The 14,456-nt window shown below is 34.5% G+C and overlaps 1 protein-coding gene across 1 annotated transcript in view; it reads left to right on the forward strand.

Moving 5' to 3' along the window:
- The first annotated feature begins 674 nt into the window (after positions 1-674).
- LOC119084671 (A-kinase anchor protein 200-like) overlaps positions 675-14,456 on the forward strand; it is a 76,078-nt gene continuing 62,296 nt past the window's right edge. The window contains exon 1 of the mRNA XM_037194748.1: positions 675-871. The gene's annotated coding sequence lies outside the window, so the exon portion shown is untranslated. The remainder of the gene's footprint in view (positions 872-14,456) is intronic.

The following is a 14,456-nucleotide window of genomic DNA, read 5'->3' on the forward strand; positions in this document are numbered from 1 at the left end:
TTTTGTGAATGTTATCAGAGTGAATTTATTTCCAATGACTTAAATTCAGAGCAATATTAAGTTGGTACACATGCGGTGAGATAGAAAGAACATGTAAATGACAGCTGGCACAGAAAGAACATGTGATTGACAACTGGCACCTATGGGAGAGAATTCGTATAATTCGTATTCAGCGCATGTGTACAAACTTAACATATATCTGCTTATATTAGGACGTCAAACGCCATTCATTCGCTGGGGTAGTTTTGCAGAAAATGTGGTCGCTGCATTTTATTAGAAGTGTTTATTGAAAACTGAAACTGTACCATAGTTCGGAAATCACAGCACAATCATTGGGCCACAATGTACTAAATTATTTGCGATAGGTTTGTTCCAAGTTCAGATCGTCGATTTATCACACTGTCAAAATTATAGATAGTTTTTAATTCTGAATTTTTCACAAATGTATAAAACTCCATCGTAGTATAACGTATTCAGATAAAAAACCAATTCCAGTATGGTCTGTTCATCATCAAACGATTAAACAACGTTTCAGATTGTATGACACTGCACCGTCCACCGTGGCTTAGAAACATAGATGGCTTTGTTTTCTCGATTCTACCAACCGCGACAGCAAAAACTGCTACAATATTACCGCTATAAATCGGTAATGTTTGCGAGCGCAACAACACAACTGCCATTACTGTCACTCATTCATTCTGTATGTGTAACTTGTGTGTAGTAGAGTCCTTTTGCGGTTAACCAAATTTTAAAAGTGAATTTTGTTGATTAAAATATTCCAATTGAATAACAAAAAATATAAAGGAAAATCACAATTAAAGTGAATACATTTTCACAATCAAAGAGGATTATTATCGCTAATCGAAAGCCGGTAAGTTCTCTCAAAGTTTTTCGTTTGTTCATTGTCTGATGCGTCGAAATGGAACCGAACACAAAGAGTCGCAAAATGTGATTATTCGCTACCGGTTTCTTACAAAATACATGATTTTTACAGCGATTTAAGTCAAATTGATTACAATTTCTGTTCAAATTACGATTCTAGAAGCGAATAATGAAGATATTGTTGCTTCCTTCATAAATAAACTGCAAGATTTTTTAGGTTTTTTTTTTTTCTTCTTCGTATACGTATATAGAGCTTCGTCTGCACACTGCGTTTTCAGGATCTATATGTATAGGTCGTATTGCACAAAGTTTTGTATCAATCTCAATGTCACATAAAAACTCGTTGTGTATGGAGATTCGCAAAAAAGAACCTAATACTTCCGTTACCAATAAGAATTGCATTTTTTTAAATTGTTTCAATTGAGAGGTTCCATTATTTTGTTGAAATTTGTTTTAGCGTAAGAAAGTAAGGTTAAGAATTTGATGGATTCGATCGGATTCGATGGTTGTTTGTCAACGTGATGGTAATTGGGTTTTGTTCTGCTTTTAATTTAAAAATAGAGGAAATCGTACAGTTAAATGGTGTTATCAGTCAATCAAATCTTCCTCGTGATTTTTTTTATTTTTTTACAAAATTTTAATTGTTGTGGGTTGTGGTCGTTTGTCGGTGCGTATGGTTCCAACTGTTTTCTCGTGAATAAGCGGAGTAAGGCGTCTCAGAGACGGCAACAATATCACCATGATAAGTTATCGAGTCTGTCACTGTGATCTAAACATTTTGAAGAGGTGGATGTAACATTTACTTAATCTCATTCGTTTTAGCACACCTTTTACTAATTAAAGTCGAGTATTCACGCAGTCGTTTAAATGAAATTCTCATACATTCTTCCACACGAACTGAAAATTTTGACAGATAGCCCATTCATTTTTGTGGTAAAATTGCATTTCACCGGCTGGTTGTATACTTGACTTATGACTAGACATGGGCATGGAAAGAATGTTTTATTCACGGTAACCGAACATCAAAACTGATTTCCCAGTCGTATATTTCCCGCTGATTAGCTCGATTTGCCGGTAACCAGGATGCCGATTTATTTCGAAATCCGACATGTGAAAAAGGTTAAACGGTCTGTCAGAGGAAAATTGAGAAAACAGTCACCTAAAATGTACAACCGTACTCATGAATGAATTGTCCTGCCACTGCAGAATTTTTTTTCTCTTATCTGCATCAATACGTTTTCGCTACATCAATATTTTTAATCTTTTATCCTCGTCGTCGTTAACAGTCCAACACATGCCTATATATATTCATTCAGTTTTGCTGAATTGGAATGTTTATTAATTTGATATTCGAGCAATTAATTTCATTTATCATTTGTTTGTTCTTTACTGATGGCTTCGTTCCACACTTGAAATATATGGTCGGAGTGTTTTTCTATTTACATTGAAACGAACATCATTTTTCTCATGAGTAGAGAGATATTAAATGTTTATTTCTTTCATGTTTATTTTCAGTGTGATAATCACGATAAGAAGTTATTCATTTGTTTAGGCAATCTGCGTACAATTTCAAATTTGCAGTTAGATTGCATAATTACGGAAAGTTTGTCTTGATTGGAATGGTGTAATGGGTGTGGTTTTACATACTATCTTATAGACATACGTGAAGTTAGAAGTACCCAGTACGGCCAGTCGAGACCTGTTGATTAAATTAATACCTGAAGTGGTGTCAGAAACTAGTTTTAAGCCACACTGTAACTGGTATAATAATATGAAGCCGGTCTATTCCACCTGTCAAAGTGACGTTTGAAACGTCAAACAAAATTTTGTATGTAAAGTCGTCACAAAGTCGTTAAGTTTCCTTCTACAATTTATATGGGTAGACCTGTCAAAATTTTCATAGTGAGCTTCACCGGACATTACTGTACGCATTCTATTAGTGGAACAGAATTAAGTAAAATTACCGATTTTGTGACGACTTTTTATAAAAAAATTTGTTTGACGTTTCAAACGTCACTTTGACAGATGGAATAGACCTACTTTCGATACCAACTGACACATATATCTATCTGATCTGTTTATGTCACAGTCTACCCAAGCCAAACGTCATGTTCGATTTTCTGTTATATCTCAGATATGAAAGATACTAGAGAGACTGCTTGATTATCAAACTCACTTACGTCGCTATGTGTACGAGCAGTAATTCGTAAATATTCTTATCTTAGCCCGAAACAATTTTTCCGTGTTTCTGTTTTTCGACTTGCTTATCTCTAATTAGATGCTGTACTTTCCAATTTAATTTTCTCAATTCCATAACTGTACACAATTAGAGAGTAAAAGTTTTTGCCCAAAAACCGGTAAACGGTATTCGCTTAGGTTGACACCGATCTCCTCCACTTTTTTTTATTTCTCATGTGATTTACCCAATTTGCATCTCTCATAGTTGATTTAAAACTGTGACTTCTAGCAACAAGTTCTGTACAAATGCTATAATGTAGCTGCTTAAAATCCTTCCACTCAATTAATGCTAGAACATCAAACAAATTAAATTTTCCTTAAACAAAGCATGGAAAGTTCAGAGAAAATTTATGACTCATCAAAAAATCATGTGACACACGGTGTACTGCAGTCATGAGAGCCGACAAAAAATCGTCGGCGGCGTCCGCCGAACTAAAAAAGACTGGCGGCTGGCGGCTATACAGGCTAAGCCGTTAGTAAAAGTCTGGCGGCGTCCAGGAGTAGCCGCCGGTGAAAAAGTCGGCTGGCGGCGGCTGATCGGATCAGGAACCCAAAGTAATTCTTAATCGACGCATTTTCACCTTCTTTAACATTGCACACTGTTACGGACAGTTTTTCGTCGTAAACAAAATTCTCAGGTTCATCCGAAGTAGCCATAGTGAATGCTTCAAACTTTCCTTTAAATGTCAAAGTGAAAATTATTTTTTATACACTGACCACTGAAAAAGCAATTTTTTGTTTCGAACAATTATTCACTGACCTTGAAATAATAAGCACGACAAAGGACTTCGAGGAATTCAAAATTTTTCGATGTTATACTCTTCAAATTTATCCTTTCTATGATTTCGGATATTGTACTGAATATTTGCGTATTGAATTTGGAAAAAATCTCTTCTACCACAAAGTTTGATTTTCAATTGATTACACAACCGAACTAAGTCTTTGTCTTCACTTTTTAAAATTATCGTTTCAATTTTTCGAATGTCTGACTCCAATTCGTAAATGTTTTTAGGGCACTACAGGGCACTAAATCATCGAAAATCCTTTTTTTTTAAATTCGATTCAATTTGTTTAAATTTAAACACTTTTAACGACACCAAACTGAAGAGCGAAACTCATTTTTTATTAACAACCAAATCAAAGATGAAACACATATGACACACATACAATTAGATACCGATACCGATTGATTTTAACAATTAAAAAATTATACTGTTACAATACAATAGGCAGAAGATTGCAGCGTACGGGTAAGGTTTTAAGTGACGGCATCGCAATTTGCATTTTTGCTTTCCGTTTTCTTCACAAATTTTAGCGCTTTTTTCAAAAGTTTATGATGCAATATTATTATGATCATAATCAACAACAGGTAAATAAAAAAGATTATCTTTTTTAAATCAACTACTTATTTGGTATGGTAGTTGATATTTGGTGTTTAATATTTATGAAGAAAAAATACCATTCTTATTACTTATAATTTCCTTTAGCCGCCGAGTCAGCCGACCTAACCATCTGGCGGCGGCCGACGGCGGCTAGCCGTGTCTAGCCTTCTTAAAACCTCGGCGGCGGCGGCGGCAGTTTTAGCCCTTAGCCGCCGTTTTTTGGCGGCTGAAAGTTGGCGGCTCTCATGACTGGTGTACTGTGCAATAAATCTTGGCTAGAGTTTTCATAATTCCACAACCGTAATACCACAACATGTTACTAGCCAAAATTATAACACGGAAAATACACACACACACACACCATACACACATAAAATGTAATTTTTTCCCATTACACGATTCCAACTCATACTAATGCACAAACATAATAAATCCATTTGAGCTCAACATTGATCCTCGAAAATTGTATGTCATTGTCACACACCCCTGTCGATGTACTTGTACGCCGCTTATAATAGTGTACAAATACCGAATTCATCGACGCCGTTGCAGCACAGAGCAAAATGAAACCAATTTTCACAGCTAACAAAACTATAGCTGAATTCACGCAGCTGCTAGATTTATATCTATCACATTGGTACATATGTGTTTAGCTATTATATATGGCAACGACCTATCCCTCTGTCCCACACGTCCCAGTGTGTGGCTGTATCGCATAGATATTATTTCTTCTTCTTTTTTTGCAAACCTTCTCGATGTCAGTGTGTCGATGTCAACGTTACATTTTTGCCAATTTTATTTGCAAAATTCTTTATAGCCTAATGTTACTCGGTACCACGGGTGTACCACTTTACCATAAAAATTGTCGTAAAATACCATCGATGTTAGGCAATTGCCGAAGACAATTAAAAGTTACTATAACAGAAAATCGTTGTTGCCGAAAACTATAACATTCAGAAAATTAAAAAACGATTCGATGTTTTTGAACGACATTCAACAGGGCTGGTACAAAAATCAAAAATGTTCTAAGCAGCGGACAATAAAAATTGTTCTAAGTTACACCCCTGTGCTCGGTAAACACACACATTTCGAGTTATGGTTCGGCTGAATATATGTCTCTATATTTACATAAATTTATGTTATGCTCAGTTCACCTCAAACATATAAATTACGAGAAAGACGGGCTTAATACATACACTTATTGGGGTTCGAAATATTCTGGAATAAAATGAATTGTATGCCGAACAAATATAACTATAAATGTAGGTACTTTATAGCGAAATCATTGCGTTTGTTACTCAAACGCACAGCCTCGAGGATCAATAATTCTAGCTAGAATTTCACATTATTCTTGTGGAACAAATTGAAAGAAGAATGTGTAGACTTCAAAGCCATGTCGGGATGTCGGGCATATTTATTCTTTTTTTTTTTAATGAAACATCTGAGCTACACAGAAAATATTTCTTTAATTGGAAACGTTTTCAAATTATTCGGAGCAAGTTACAAATGGGGTTCGCAAACAATATTCTCATTCGTATATTATGTTGTAAATGGCTTAGTTGCTCGACCGTGCACTGAAGAAATGGCACATATCTTATCTCGAAGTTTGACCTTGGATGTTTTTTTACGGCGGTGTTTTACGCTAATTAGAGTCTACGAAAAATGTACAATAAATGGTTCAGAGATTAAAAGTTACGTAAAAATGTTCATGGCAAACATTTATCGCAAAAATTCGGGTCAATATATTAATAACGAGACCTCGTCAAACTTGAAATGGTCCATCCCATATCCTGATTTAGTGTCTAAGTATTGCTTTACCAAACTAAAACTGTCGATGTTATCCACATCTGTGGAATTGTCTCTATCAATCCTCTACATGTGGCCCATTTCGTAGCAGATGGATATGAAACATCTCGAAGTTACCATTCCTTAGTCTGATGTTTTAAGTGATAATTTTCTCTCCGAAAATTATAGTAAATCACGAGCTATGACCCGACGAGACTGAACGATTTACGAAACTTTGTAATAAATGTATCAGTCCCATAAAAAGATTTATTCTTCGCTCGGCACAGCTGACGGTGTTGGGAGGAGATATATGCAAGAAAATTGGTCTCAACCAGTTCTTTTTATCGATCAATCTACCCACTCTGCAATTTACACTCAATAAATGATTAGGCGAAGAACACTTTACTTCGTACATCGGATGTATAATTCAGAACTACAAAATTTCTTGATCGGAAACCCCGCATACAAAGTGGAATAAATTGATAAATTTCCAATGGGATTCTGCTTATTGAATTCTGCTTTCATTTACCTAATAATGAAACAAAACAAAAATTACACTGCACTTCGATTGCATTGTTTTCTCGTAGATGAGTTTTTTTTTATTCCTTCAATTCAAGACCGAAAGAGTTAAGGTCTGCGCTTTCTCTACAGAAATGAGAAATTCAAATCGAGAATAGAAATAAAACAAAACTTATTGCTCATCTAAATGAACTGAAACTGAACTAAAAGTATTACCAGTTAAATGAACATTTACGGTACTTTTACTTTAGTTAATGATTGCTATTAATGCCAAGTTATAAAACAGAAACAAAATAGCTTCGCATCATATGTACCAAGTTTATGTTTCAAATTTTATATTTGAAATAAAAAAAAATGCCTTTTCTTAGATATACATTCAGCCCATCTGCTAGCGATATCGTTTTATATGTTCGCGAATAAGAAAAAAAAAATCAACTCGGCGATGATGGATATTTACAGTTTTGTTTGTGAGATGGTTTTTTTCTACCACGTTTTTTCATATCAGTCCACGTTTTTTTGTTGTGTTGTATACAAACATAATTCTTTGTGTTTTTAGGGCACAGTCAGTAATAACAGCGTGAACATTCTGTTGAAGAGTGTTCGGTATTGTTGTCGTTTATATAGTACGCTTGAATTGAATGTTTATTTCACTGTGTATAGCCATAAGGCATATTTTCGTCGCATTTGAAGGAAAACACCAGCCAGAAAATGCTAACAAATTCTGTGCTGATGGTGAGATGAAGAAGGAAAATGAGGTGTCATTCTGTCGAAAGAACAAAGACTAGCCTAGTTATTGTGGTTATAAGTAACACCGAATAGAAAAGAAAGCACTTTTCCTTTAAAAAATGGAATGGAGAATATAAATTCAGAACAATTGAACGGAGAGTGCCAGGTTATTGTTTTGATAACAACTTTCGTTAATCATTTTTTTTATGAAGTGATGGAATGTCATAGGATTTTTCACGTCTCCTACAAAAACCATTTTAAAGGGAAAAATCTGATTCAAGTATCCATAGTAACCGGTGGATTTCATTTTCGGTACCAGTGTACCTAACCCTAACAAATTGAAATCCTCACTATGGTGTTCGAACATAAGAGCATTCTCGTAGAGAAGTTGTCGAAAATGCAAAAAATCCTTATTTTGCCCCACTTTGTTACCTCTGGAATGCATCCACAGGAGGAATACTCGGTTCTGCCAATGTTATGGCGATAGCACTATTATTCCGGTTTTAGTTCATTGATAACTCGTTGCACTTTGTTATCATTCTGGGAGGCGCCATTTTAGGCGAGAAAATATTAAATTCTCCCCTAAAATGGCAGGTCCAGCCATATTGGGTGAGAATGTAATCATTGATAAACTAGCATGAAAAACGTTGTGTTCACCTCGGGGAGAAATTGGAAATTCCACCTTAAGCAAATTGCGACCTCGCCTCGTTCTGGCCGTGGAATTTCATATTTTCTCTCCTTGGTTAACAAATAAGTATTTTACACTTGGTTTGTTGAAAGGGCTATATTCTCAGAGTTCCCACTCCTCCTAAAATTCATAAAATTCATAAAATGAACCAAATCCTCCTAAAATCTTCTAAAACTCCTAAAATTCCTAAAATGAGCTCACACTCGAAGAAATTTTTTAATAATACTGAAAAACTAAAAACGGTAAAAACGGCAAAATTATGCGGCAATGAATTTGAACTTCTGTATGAACCTGACTCAACTTGCGAAAACACTCCTTTGTTTGAGTCATGCAAATAGCGATCCTGAACGTGGATTTAGCGAAAATAAATACATTATCGAGGATCGCAGTTTGTTAGAAGATGCGACTATCGTGTCACTTCGAACGTTTAAGGACACATTGACTTCCTAATGAATCGACGTATTTTCCAGATGTGCTCCAATGTACTTTACTTTTCTCGAACAACAAAAAGTCGAGAAGGTACTACTTCTTAAGAATAAAGAGGCGGAAGATAATCTCAATAGAGCATCTTCACAAAAAAAAATCGAGTTCAGAAAAACTTTCCGATATCGAGAAATCTCTCCAGATCCAGTAGAAAAAAACTTTTTAGTGCACAAGAGCTGATAAATGATGGAAATAAAATTATGGTGAATCTTGTTAATTCGAAAGGCGCAGTCGACAAGAAAAACCTGATAAAGGATCAGTTGCTGGCTAGTCGAGACTGGCGTCAGAAAAGAGGAAATCATAAAAGTTTCAAGTATTAAACTACATAAGGAAAAATATGTTTTGACAAAAAAAAATAACTTTTTGTCAATTTTCTTAAACATTTTTAGTATTTTACAAAGTGTATGAGAAACAGAGAAACAGAGCAAAAATTCCTCCGGAAATTACTTATACAACCTTTCCCACATTTTAAAAAATTCCTCCTAAAATTCTCCTAAAATTACCTTCCAAATCTCCTAAAATATTCCTAAAATTGCCTTTAAAATTTCCTAAAATTCCTAATTTTAGGAGCCTTCCTAAGCCGTGGGAACTCTGTATTCTGTTAGACTAATTCTAGTACGCTAATTGCATACCATCGGCTACTATCAACTAGACGTGATGCGTGACATGTTATTCAAAGTAAATGGGCTTCCTTTAAGTTTAGATGAGTTGTCCCAGCAGCAGCAATGCAGCATTCTTCAAAGTTTACGATACCTTGAAATGTCGGTCAAAGGTGCTGTTCAGTACTCAAAAGTAGTTGAAAGTATTATTAGTCCTTGCAAGACATGGGATTCCAAGTTGCTAAAGAATCCATTTTAGAGTGTCCTCATCCATGAAGATTGAACATAATTTGTCATTACTTCACCATATCAAAGTATACTTTGCCCACAACTGTATGATTGGTTATTGGTTCGTATCGTGCTGCTAATTGATCAATAAGTGATAATTCAAAATGTTTCATTTTACTACAAAATTCTTTCTTATCATAATTCCAGAGAATTTTTTACAATTTTTTCCGTCAATTTGTGTGTTTGTGTGTGGAAATAAAATAGAAAGTAAAATTTACGACATTTTTCGAATACTCTAAAAACGGAAGTAAACTTCTCGTACACAATCTTATCTAATAACTCTTCAAACTTATTAGATACCATCCGGGCTTAACAAAAACTTATTGCATCAATTACAACTTTAACGAATTTCATAATTGTCTTAACTAGTACCATAGAGATTCCAGTCACGTTAAGTCATAAAATAGAATGTTTTCCTTCAATAAACTGTATTGTAACGTTTGGTTCTATTTGTTATGCTATCCTTTGTTGAAAAAATAATAATCATTTTTGGTCTCAGAAAAGGTATATGAACTGAACATAGGGCGGAACATATTCCATTCATTTACATTGCATACAATTTGGGTTACATTTGGATTACATTTAGGGCACATACATTCCTCAATCGAACATTTTTTTTAGATATTTCACTCAAGTGCAGTTTTCCATCGCATGCATTTTACCCGGTCTACCTATAACGTAAAATTGACGAGATATTCTCAACGACTAGACCGGAAGTAACAATGCAATGACTCATACATGAGAAGAGCACAGTGTATTCAACTATTTCAATATGTTTATCTGTCGTTGACTGAACGAAAATGACACAATGGAAAATATGAAATAGAAATAAGAAAATGAAAAACTGGAAAAATCATCGAGTCATTTTTTATGTCGTTACAAACGTGCAAAAGTGCTTTCAACAGAGTGATTCAAGAAAACGATTTTACTCATATTTTGCAATCAGAATTATGAAACAATGTTGCGGTGACTCGAGTATTCAATTTTTTTTTTTTTTTTTCAATAACCCTAACCCTAACGGAAGTACTTGAACCACTTGAATTCTGTTTTTTATGTATTCATTATGTAGATATCGGTCAAATAGAATTAAGTTGAGGCAATTACATATTCCGTATTCTCTTTTGTGGTTGGCAATTTTATAATTAAACTTGTGAGGCATTTGTTCCGTACAAATCTTCGTAAAGTGTTAAACATGTGGGTTAAATCAAAGTTTTCAGAGATTAGTTTCGGTGTTTTTGGGGTTTTCGGTTTAACCACTTTCCGACAGATTACTGTCGCTTTTCGTTTTAATTATAATTTTTTGTTCTGCCATGTAAATCTTTGCCAAACTTAATCTTGTTATGAAATAACTTTTGCATTATTACAAGTCGACACAACCGTAACAGCACCAGCGTTACACAGCTATATGTATATCTAGACAAATAACTAAATATCTGAAGGTAAATTCTCTCCCTTTCTCTCGTTGTATTGCTAAGCTCAATTACTCGATAAGGTTAGGAACTTTTGAACTGTGAAAGTTAGTTTCTGTTTTTCTCATAGTATTGGCTGTTTCATACACAAGGTTAATTTCTTTATGCTGCAAAAATGTAGTTGTTGTAGAACCACATCGCTTACATCCAATTACGATAGCTGTTTGAACTACCCTGTCATGTGAAAATAAAGAAACTAAACGAATAAACTCAAAGAAATATGATATTTCAGCACAGGGTATGGATATAATAATGTAAGTTGAAGCTGGATGAAAAACAAACTTTTCGTTTTAACTTCCAAAAATTCCGTTGATTGAATGATTTCAAACGATTTTGCTTATTTTTCACAAAGTGGTTTGCCTACCGCAAAAACTTTCTCAACAACTGAAAAACTATGCTGTCTATAAAGTTTGTTGAATAAACAAACACGTCTTATGTGAGAGTATAAACATATCTGTATGTACGTGCACACAGCACAGTTCTTTTACGGGAAAATTTCCCGGAAAATTCATACAAAATTTAGGATGAAATAAAATTTCTCTTTTAATTGATCTTTTTATCAGACCCGAGTGTAATTAAAATGATGTCTTTGATGTTGTTTGTGTGATTAAATGACTTTTTTCCAAATTGATTTTTGCTTTATACGATAATACACTTCAATGTACCGTCTGAGTAAAATGTAAGACGATTCAACGGTTGAACTACGACATTAACCCGTGTCTTATTTATTATTCGAAATTATGTCTGGTGGCACGGAATCGATTAACACAATGTTTGTTGTTAGAGGGAATCGCGGTAACTACACGGTTCGGAAAAAAGGTAAATTTTATGCGCGAATCTTTGATCGAAAAACCCGCATAAATCATTTTGTTTACATTTATTTCTGCAATGAAATCAAATTGACATTTTATGTGAGAGGCAAAATGCAATAAAATTTCTTTGGGTCAAGAAGCTTATGTCAATTTTCAAGATTTTTTTTTTTTTAATTTAGTGACAAAATGAAACAGATGACGTCAGTGAAATTTAGACGTGAATTTGTTTCAGCTGTTTTTTAACTGTATTACCTCACTTTGGCCATGTATAAGAACTGTTCTTTATATGAGTTGACCAGCTGAAAAACAGCTGATGTAAATTCGTGCCTAAATTTCACTGACGTCAACTGTATTTTCATGCAGTTTTTAGGTCTTTTTTCCATAGGAAAAAAAGACCTATTGTGGGCACTTCATCTGTCCGTCCGTCCGTCTGTGTCACAAATAAAATGTGATTGATAAAAGTTAAAATTGCAATGCTACTATGAACAAACCAACACCAGGCAAATCAATTATTATTTGCTATCTGGTAACCAATCGCTCATAGCAGACATTGCAATTTGAAAGTTTGGTAGTTGTTGGTAGTTGGACCCCCAATAGTACATTACTATGCAAGGGAAGTAAAGTGATATCTCGTATCCAGATGAGAAAAAGTATCCGAGGGCGGCAGCCCGAGGTACTTTTACTCATCGTGATACGAGATATAACTTTATTTTCCGTGTGTAGTACGACGTTTTACTATGCGAGTGATGTAAAGGTTATTGCCTATACATGTAACAGCCTTATTACATGCACCAGCATAGTAAAATATTTAGCAGCAAAGATGTTTACCGTTTGAGAGCTACGCACCGAATGACGAAATTATTCCGACTGCTTGCCTTTTTATAACTCAAATATTTGGTAGTTGACTACCACGTTGGTAAATTGCAATGCTACTATGAGCAAACCAACACCAGGCAAATCAATTATTATTTGTTATCTGGTAACCGATCGCTCATAGCAGACAATTTGGTAGTTGTTGGTAGTTAGACCCCCAAACTATATAGCAGCAAAGATGTTTCTTACTCGAGAGACGCACACCGACTGACGAAATTATTCGGCCTGCTGGTCTATTTATAAATCGAGTATTTGGTAGTTGACTGACTACCAAAGTGGTAGTTGACTGACTACCAAAGTGGTAGTTGACTACTAAAGTGGTAGTTGACTACTAAAGTGGTAGTTGACTACCAAAGTGGTAGTTCACTACCAAAGTGGTAGTTGACTACTAAAGTGGTAGTTGACTACCAACATGGTAGTTGACTAATATGGATGTTGTAGATATGTTTACTGTTTGAGAGCTGCACACCGACTGATGAAATTAATCGGCTTGCTTGCCTATTTATAATTCCAAAATTTGGTAGTTGAATACCAAAGTGGTACTTGAATGAGTACCAAGCTAGTAGTAAACAGAAATTGAAAAAAAATGAAAAAGGACCTCACCAGGCTTCGGCCGGTCTATTCTTGTTCACTTTTTTTTAGAAATAGTTGAAGTTAAGATCACGTAAAATGGAAATGTTTCTGGAATCAAATTTTTCTTGTTACATTCCTAAATAGAAGAAAATGTACACTCGACCTATTGTCCAGTTGGTCAAACTTCGCTCTACAGTTCCGAAATAATAAACATTATGCCAGACGATACACAAAAAAAAAGATTCTCATGACTGAGCGTTTCCACAATGTGTTATTGAAATGCATCGATATTTCTTCGGACATTTAACCGAATGTTTTGCGGCATGTTTGCTGTATCACATGGTGCGTCAATAAAATAACAGTTTTTTGCAATTTCTAAATTAATATCAATTCATGAAAACTGACTTTAAATTTCGGGAGCTAATTTATCAATTAAAAAGAATTAATTGAAAAAGGCTTCACTCTGAGTAATCGTTGTTTAATTGAAATGATTACGTCACTCTTAATACTCCACTTCGTTACCACTTACAATTAGGTCTGACAGAACACTTGGATTGAAGGATATTTAGTTTGTACATTCTGTGTTCAGGCACTTGAAAGGTCGATTACATTCATGACCAAAATTACAAATGCAATAGAATTTTCAATAATAAAATACTTAACTGTCTCTCTGCTTCCGGCCAGAACAAAGTCAAATATTTGAAAGCTTCGATAACCAAAAATAAAAACTCATATTGTCGACAGCGTTGACAATAATAGAGATTCTTCACATTCCATGTTTTCGAACAACAACAAAAAAAAATACAACAAACGGTTATATACTCTTATCAATGACCAGACCGCATGAGTATATTATTATCATATTTTAATTACATTTTTAACAAAACGATACATCACCACACACACACATATCTATCTCTTCTCTCCATTTCATTTTTTTGTTGTTTATTTATGACCTTGTGCTTGCATTACATTTTACAATATGTCATTCAGTGTGTTCCCGATAATAACATCTTTTTTTTTCAAAAACTAGAATAAAAAAGAATTATTTTTTTTCGAATATTAAACCATACATACTACACGTTCATTAAAATGCCATTCGGAATTTAATATTTTTTTCCCCATGCTGCTTTTTTATG

The sequence above is a fragment of the Bradysia coprophila genome, unplaced genomic scaffold, assembly GCF_014529535.1.
Source record: "Bradysia coprophila strain Holo2 unplaced genomic scaffold, BU_Bcop_v1 contig_87, whole genome shotgun sequence".
Classification (NCBI taxonomy): Eukaryota; Metazoa; Arthropoda; class Insecta; order Diptera; family Sciaridae; genus Bradysia; species Bradysia coprophila.